The following is an 8,584-nucleotide window of genomic DNA, read 5'->3' as shown; positions in this document are numbered from 1 at the left end:
ACTTCACAAAGTCATATCCCAGCTGCAATCAGCTGCTAGCCATCTTCACCTCCTCCACCCCAGCTGCCTTCTTTATAGCTTAAAGCTTGTTGCACCCCCATATTCAGATTCATGCTACTATGTATTAGTTGCTTCTGAAGTAATTTCATTGTTTTAAATGCACATGGTCTTACTTATGAAATAATTTATTTTTTTGAAATTGTTGAAAAATACTTAAGATTGACATAACAATAATCACACATTAAATCACAATCGCAATATTGGGGGAAAAAATTGAAATTAGATTATTTTTGCAAATCTTTCAGCCCAAGTTAGGGGCCCCTGTACGTGAGGTGTCTGCCCTACCTGTGCTCTTTACATGGCTCTCTCATTCTGCTAAATTCTAACACAAAGTACAGTAATGTGCATAAGCTTTGGGCATGTAGGGCGCTAAGAAGTCACCAAAGGGCCCAATGTGCCACAACCTGGGGCTGGAGAGGAGGGGGACAGCTAGCATCAAGGTCAAAACATGTCAACAAACGGTTTTCAGGCCCTTGGAACTAGGGTTGAACGATTTGCAAAAAATAATCTAATTGCAATTTTCTTCCCCAATATTGCGATTTTATACACGATTATTATTAGGTTCCTCATCTTGTGTAGTTTTTCAACAAATTTGGACAAAAAAAATCACACTATATTTTAACCTACACTCAGGAACTCACACATTTAACCATTTTACTGCAAAATGGATCTAGAGTTTTACTTGTCAGAGAAGGCTCTGCTCAAAAGCTCCCTGGGTTAGTCAAGCAGCATGCTTTGACTTTCCAGCTAAGAACCCCCATATGGATAGATACATTTATCAGAATGTATACTTTCAAACAATTGAATTACTTCAGAAACAGTTATCCATAGTAGCATGAATCTCAATATGAGGGTGCAGCTATTATGCTATAAAGGGGTGGCTGGGGTAGAGGTAGGACCCCTGTGAACTAACCCTAACTCATGAACTCAGGAAGAACGATTAAAAAATATCAAATTGCTGTTATTTTTGTTCATTTAGATTTTTATTACACATTGCTTTATTGAAGGATCAACATTTTTGTCACTTTTTTGATTAAGAAAAACAAACATAAAACAAGAAAAGGAGATATTTGTAAATCATTCTAAAAGAACAACATCTGAATGTTCGCATAATGTGCATAAAATCTCTGCTGCTGCAAACATTGATGAATTAAACTGGTATTTTGACACATTTCAAGTTAAAGAAATATTGCAGCTTCTGCGATTTTTAAATAGCAGAAGACCATATTGCAATTTAATCTGATTTGCAATGAATTGCCCGGTCCTACTTGGGACATGTACAGCACAACCAGGCGCTCGTGGCAACCCTATTATACACCCGGACAATATTCTAGGCCATGCCTATGTAACGGCCAGATAAAGACTGAGAAAGGGTCATATGAACAAGGATGCTCAGACACTATACTTCCATTCAGGCAGCTTCAGCAAGAATTTATTTACAATTTTGAAATTATTTACATAGTTACAAAGTTTCCTTTGGTTTAATAAATTTTTATTTCCTTTATCAGTTAAGTACTCACTTCTTTAGTTTCACATTTCTTTAACAGGTTAAGAAAATATAACAGGGAAATATGCAAAAATATTTTGTTAACGGTTTTTTTCATGTCTTTCTTACATTTCATTACTTCTTGTTTCTTATAGTCAGGTTTTCAGAAAAACACAAAAAGCATAAGTGCCCATTTCCACATAAGAAAAACAATAAATTTAACCTCAAACATCGTTAAAAACAGCCTATCTCAGCCTCTGGGTTAATTTTACTAAGCCGTATGTTGTGCATACAAACACATTAATCCGTGCTAACACTGACCTCGTGTGGCGCCATGCTGACAGTAGACGGCGCTAACTAGCTTAAAACAGTGCCTCAAGTTACGGTCATAAAATTTAAATAACTCGATCAAAACCATTCAACTTTAGATAGAAATGCCTAGAAATGCATCTAGACATCTTTACAAACATTATTCAAGGATAAACACGTAAAAATATTCAATTTTTACCTGAAAAGCAGTCATATGAATAAAGATGCTCAGACATGATTCATTGTGGCAGCTTCAGCGAGAATCTGACCTCAGCAGGCATGACTAATCAATCACAGGAATCATGGCTCAGAAAGGCTTAGCAGGTAGATCACAGATACACAACTCTGACAGAAAAAAATCCTTACATTGAACGTACTTTTGACCAGAGAACGGTTTTAAAGTGTTTTCAGCTTTTTAGAAAGACTGCTTGTAACACACGACTTTCTTTTTCTTACCATTTTAACCTTGCATGAATTTTAACAATTGTTTTTAATGACCCGTTTAGCAATGAATTTGCCTCTAAATGTTCCTGCAAATGTTTTAATTCACTATTTATCTATTTTTTAACTGACTGCTTGTTTAAATGAAAATTCGTTCTGTCACATTCACTACATCCACCCCTTCCTCCGCCCTAAAGGTGTGGAAATTTTTATTTTTTCAACAGATTATTTCCCGATACCCGTGATAATATGCAAGGACATACAGAGCACAACTGGGGTTGTGTCAGTCCTCCTTCCCACCTGATGGCGCCGTTAGGAAGGCTTACTTGCCATTACACACCCTCACTTGTTAGCCCGAACATGCCTTAAAGTTCTGCACCGTATGTCCAGAAGTGATCTCTCCGGGCTGTTCTGTTTGTTTTGTTTTCCTTTTTCTCTTCTTCCTTCTTCTCTCTGTCTCTCTTTTGCTCTCCCAGTGCTGCAACTGGTGACCAAGCTCACGTTTCACTTTGCCTTTTACAGCACCTGTAGCCTGAGGAGCAAAGAGAAAGGCAAACGGGTGAGTGTTTCATGCCATGTTAACATTTTGCATTAATGATCCATTAGGGGCATCCAGATTCCAAGTTGACTTCGACTGATCTTCATCTTCAGTGTCGGCCTGCTTTCAGGACCCACTTGCCCGCCTCTTGCGCAAATTAACACAGAGGAAATGAAAATGTAAATAGAGTATTGTTTTCCCTCAGCAGCAGTGAGTGGGAACCTTCCTTCTGGAGCATGGTTTTAACCATTGTACAGGCTGATTTGTGTGATTGTGTTTAAAATAACATGATATTTTTTGGTTAATCTTGTCCTGGCTTTTTATATTTCACAGCAGCTTCAGTAATTTCAATGCAATTTCTGGCTCTGATTGCCCTGTTCCTTAAATGCTAGCAACTAATGTTCTATTGTTGTGCTTGAAAACAGGTCATTCAATTTAAAAAAAAAAAAGAAAAAGTTACAAGAGGTTAGTAAACATGTGGCAGCAAATCCGTGGAGTAGACTCAGTATGAAATTCTGCTTCTGTCAGCTCACAAGTCCATGATAAAGCACCTTTCATTTAGAGTCTCAAAAAAGGAAATTATAATAACTTCAAGACAGTGTACGTTGTGTCAAGGATTCACTTTGTATGCAGTACTGTGATATGATGATCAAATTCACAAAAATCAGTGTCAGGCACCTTTAAATGTCAGAGTTTTGCAAGTCGTCATATTAAAATCTTGACTTAATTCAGTAAACTGTAAGCATAAGGAAAATAAAGCAAATTGTGTCTTGCTTGAGTCAACCTGCAATGTAGGGGTACGTATAATGTTTTTTTTTTATCATGCTAATTATAACCAGTAGCTCACCCAGCACCAAGTTTGTTTTTTATGAAGCTTTTTGAAAAGCTTTTCTAAACAAAAACCTGAGGAATAAAGGAAAAACACTGCCTTACTTTTCTAGAGACCAGGAAAACATTAATCCAACCTCCAAAAAAGGTGCACGAGATAAGGTGAATACACAAGATCCAAGAGGAAACCATGACAACAGCAGCAAGGCATGACAAGTTACATGTAATGAACTGGAAGAGTTCATTTCTAGGTTTGACTTTAGATGCTTATTAGGTTATTCTCAGAAACATTGAAAGAAATCCAAAAGAGTGCTTAAAGAGTGAAAAAGTGTGAGTGTGTAAGTGTCAAGGTTAAAGAAAGGCTCATGGAGGTAAATCAATGACCCGTTTTCTAAAGTATCTTTTAAATAAAGTTATTCATGAAGTTGAAGATGTGCCAAGTCAAAGAGAAAAATCATGCTGCTTCAGAAAATCAAGACAACCCTGTAAATAAAGTGTATCTTTTTACATATCATCACAGTTATTGCTTTCTTATGTTTTCTAAGAGTTACAATACGTTGTGCTACGATACAATACAATTGATACAATACAATACAATATGATGTGATATATGATATAATACAATATGATACTATACAATATATGGTATGACATGATATGATATATGATATGATACAATACAATATGATACAATACTATACGATATGACTGAATACAATGATACAATTTGATATGATGCAATTAATACGATACAATGAATACATTACGAATTAATACAATACGATACAATACAATGCAATATGATTTGATACAATGTGATACGATATGATACGATACAATATGACATCATCCAATACAATGCACTTATACAATACAATAGGACATGATCGTAAACTTTAGACAAACCCTGCGTGACGTCAGTCGTCTGCTTACGATAGGTGGACTCAAACTGCTTTTGAAGCCAATCTGCAGCGGCTTCCATATTGAAATCGCGGTCTCAACCAAACTTTGGATCAACCTAACGGCTCGCCCACTAAGCTCAACTTCCTGTCAGCTAGCTAGCTAGCATTCTGGTTGACAGAAACATATCTTCTGCCTGTCTAGCTATCTGTCAATCAAATGAGACGTGCCAGTCAGTCCACAGTGAGGTTTTTCCTAAATATAATCTAAACCATCGTGGTAAAAAAAAATTTACCTCCCGTACAGTGAGAGCACATGAAGACATTAGCTAATGAGACTGGTTTTTTTAAACCAGGCTGTAAACCAGTTTATTTCTAGTGTAAAAAACGGCTTTTTAACATGTTCAGACAGGACTTCCAGTGTTCCTGTAGCCAGCCTCAAGTGGACGCTCGCTGTACAGCAGTTTTTTGCATTTCGGCATTGGCTTCATTTTTCAGGACCGGAGGTTGCCGCTTGGATTTGATATAATACAAAATGGTGTATTAATACAATAGAATACAATGCTTAATATCCTTGGTGGAGACAGTTTAAGGACTCTGTATAGTCTATCAAGTGGGAAAACTCACTCAGTGTGGAGGATCTGAGTCAGGTTAGACAGTACTCAGTACAGGTTGCTCAAAGAGGGGTTTAGGGAGAGGTTTTAGTCCCCCTGACCTTTATGACAGTCTGCACCAGACAAGAAATCCTAGTCTGTAAGAAGAGAGAGCAATTACCTAAAGAAACTCTCTAACAAAACCTGATGGAACAAATAAATGAACTGAAAACAAAAACTAGACATATGTCTACGTAAATATACAGTCTTTTCTGCAAACCAGAACATACATTTTCAGTATGGACCCCTATCAGAATGGGTTATCTGGCTATACATCCAGTTACCTGTAAGAGCTGACCTGAATAATTTTTTTCCTTTTAATTTAAGATTGTAATGATCACCAGCTGACCCTGGTTCCAGTACCATCACATAATTCATTAACTGATGATTTAAAGAACCTGTATGTATCAGAAACCAGATACACCAAACATAATGGTGAAACTGTTCTGAATGACTTTCTCTTCATGCACATGAACAAATAGAGAATGTGTCGATTCCCTTTGAATTTCTTCTCAGTGAAAGTGCACCAGCAGATATTCAGAGGGCTCCAGATAAACGACTTTAAATCATCTCTTCTTCTCTTTAAAAAGCTGCTGCCATCTGACTCTGAGTCAGACTTGTGGTCTTTCTTCTCTCTTTGATATTTAAAATTTGAAATTTGAGAGTTTAATTAACAGAGGCAGCGATAAACACTTTAATTGACTGGCTTTGTAGAGTCAAGGTCTTTACACTTCATCTCACAGTGATTCTTTTTTAAAGGTTCCCAGTGAATGGGGGTCTGACGCTCTGAGCTCTGAACACATTCCTCAACACTGCAGAGTGTTTCTCTTTTCACATTATGTACTTTACAACTAAAGAAGACTATAAAAATGTTTGTTTTTTATCATGTGCTGCTTTATTGACGATTTTAAAGTAGTAAAAAAAGACAAAAACAGAGGTCAATATCTGATAAATGGGAGATCTTAGCTTTTGAGTTTATCTTTGAGGTAATTGCTGCTGCCACAAACCTTTAAAATGGTTCTTCATATTATACATACTTTAGTTTATAGACTGAAGGCCAGAACATTCATTTTATTGGGCACCCATGTGAAACACAACAGGAAAAATATCTTACACAAACTGACTGCAGCCATTTATCCAAGATGGCTGCAAAACAAACCTGAGTGCATCATGAAATACTCAATAAAGTGAACTGAAGAAATCAGGTTACCAAAACGTGGAGTTTAAAAAACTGGTTTCCTTGCATGATATTTTGACCTTGACTTTTTGTGATAAATTTTTTTTTTTTCTTTGTTTTGTGTTTGCTTGGGAATTTAGTGAATGACTGGTTGGTTAAATCATGAAAAGTGCTGTCCCTCCACACAAAGAAAAAAAAATCCCTTAAAAAATTATCTAATCAACAGCGTTAAATTATACATTTAACTTTTCTATTAAAAATAAACAGAAATGTTTTGTGATCAGTCAAACCTCACTATCAACATACAGAATAAAGCATGCAAAAAATAATTCAAAATATCTAAAAGGGGTCAAAAACAAATATTTTTTCATCAAAAAGCATTACAGAAGTCCACAAAAACACAAGAAACTCCCTCAATTCACATGAATTATAATTAATAATTTACAACGACCTCATGAAGAGTCATCTTTTTTCAATCTCAGTCTTTGAGGTGATACTGTATACATGGTAGATTCTGAATGGAAAAAATATACCAACAAAAGAACAGTAAATATAGTGTGCACATCTCTGCAGAATGCACATTCCAACATGCTACATAATGCTACCATCAACAATATCATCATGAAGGTTAGTATAGTCACACTGGTCACTGCCTGGACATTACAGAACATGGGTTTGTGTCAAACTGTACACAGTGACAGTTTTTATTTATTTATTGAGTATTTAATTTGTTTTTAAATGTTATATATTTATTTTTTGAAATGTTCATATTTGGATACTCTTACTCATTTTTAACCATAATGCTGAGATAACCTGGCATGAGCATTTGCTTCGAGATTAATGAAACAAAAATCTTCTCATGTGTTACCACATTTATTTCTTCATTATACATGTGTGACTACAGAGTAGTTATTTAAATGGGATGAAAAATTAATATAAACTAGCAAAAAGGGGTTAACTGAGAAAGAAAAAATAGGCAGATATTAGCAGAAATTGGTTGAACAAGCAAAAATGGGCATATCAAATGGTGAAATGGGGTATAAATGGGAAAAACTGGGTGTAAAAAGTGGTTTAAAGGGGTTAATAGTAACAATAATGGGTCAACAGAGGTAACATTAAGCTTAAGTTGCAAGAATTGGTTTAGAAGTGGCAAAAACAGGCAGAAAAGAAAAATAATGGAAAGAGTTGAAAAGGGATTGAAAAATATTGACAAAATTGGTGCAAAGTGACAACAGTGTCATTTAAAAATTATTCTTTGTTTTTTAGGACAACTGGAAACCCCCTCTCAGTGTCTGGGTCACCAGACACTGAGAGGTTGAGAACCACTGACCTAGAGAGGTCAACCAGGGAGGTACCGCCCCGTGTCGGTACCTCCCTGGTTGGCACCTCTCCAGCTACCAGGCCAAAGTCCAGATATGGTCTGACGGGGACTTGAATCGGCAGCCCTCCGATTCCCAGCCCAAGTCCTTCCAGACTGAGGTACCACCACCCCCATTACTGACAATAGATGCATACGAACATACATTAAATTAAATTTTCCATGTTATATTTCATAAGTAAATTATTCTTATACAGTTTTTTTGAGCCTGACAAGTGTGCTGCATGTTTTGGGGAAGAAGTATTCACAGGTTCAGCTCCCTTAACTCACAGACAATGAGATATATGTGCAATATTTATCAACATTTGTTCATATCATTGGTTCCTTTATATACAAATGTTCCGCTCAGATTGTTTTGCTTATAATTTGTAATAATAATAAGAACAGTGGTGTTAGCTGAGTTAAACAAGTGAGTGCAGATTTTTTTTTACGGTAAAGTGTTGTTGAGTTTAGGACTTTAAGACTCATGTACCACAGAAACGACTGAGGATTGTGGAGTTTCAATCCTCTGAGCTCTAAAGCATTCCTGAATGGTTTCTAACACAACATAGAAGGCGTTTCTTTAAACCTACTTAATAGGAGGTCAAAAAATGCAAGAAATGTGTTTTATTAGCCAGGTTTGAGTCCTGCTGTGCAGTCAAACAACGTCACAGTGGCCAGAGAGAGACAGAGAGAGGTGTTTTCCATTTGTTCTCAATGGAGCTATGGCTTGGCGGAAATGTTTAAGAGGATCTGCTTTTTTAAGGTAAGGGCCACTGAGTGAGTTTTTAATTTTTAATCTGTCAAGAAGTCACAGAATACAACGCCTTTGGACG

The 8,584-nt window shown here is 36.3% G+C and overlaps 1 protein-coding gene across 4 annotated transcripts in view; it reads right to left on the bottom strand.

Annotated features, from left to right (window-relative positions):
• Window positions 1–1,382: 1,382 nt before the first annotated feature.
• The window catches only part of LOC121506861 (F-actin-monooxygenase MICAL2-like), a 58,242-nt gene continuing 51,040 nt past the window's right edge, over window positions 1,383–8,584 (bottom strand). The window contains exons 24-25 of one of the 4 annotated variants that reach the window (XR_005991693.1): window positions 5,189–6,905; window positions 4,890–5,074 (exon numbers count right to left, since the gene is read on the bottom strand). The gene's annotated coding sequence lies outside the window, so the exon portion shown is untranslated. Of the gene's footprint in view, window positions 2,829–4,889; window positions 6,906–8,584 lie in introns of those variants that run through there. The other 3 variants (XM_041782868.1, XM_041782848.1, XM_041782857.1) reach the window with 3 other exon arrangements.

Source organism: Cheilinus undulatus, linkage group 1 (genome assembly GCF_018320785.1).
Source record: "Cheilinus undulatus linkage group 1, ASM1832078v1, whole genome shotgun sequence".
NCBI classification, from domain to species: domain Eukaryota; kingdom Metazoa; phylum Chordata; class Actinopteri; order Labriformes; family Labridae; genus Cheilinus; species Cheilinus undulatus.
The sequence above is the reverse complement of the archived record's forward strand: the minus strand, read 5'-3'. Positions and strand labels throughout refer to the sequence as shown.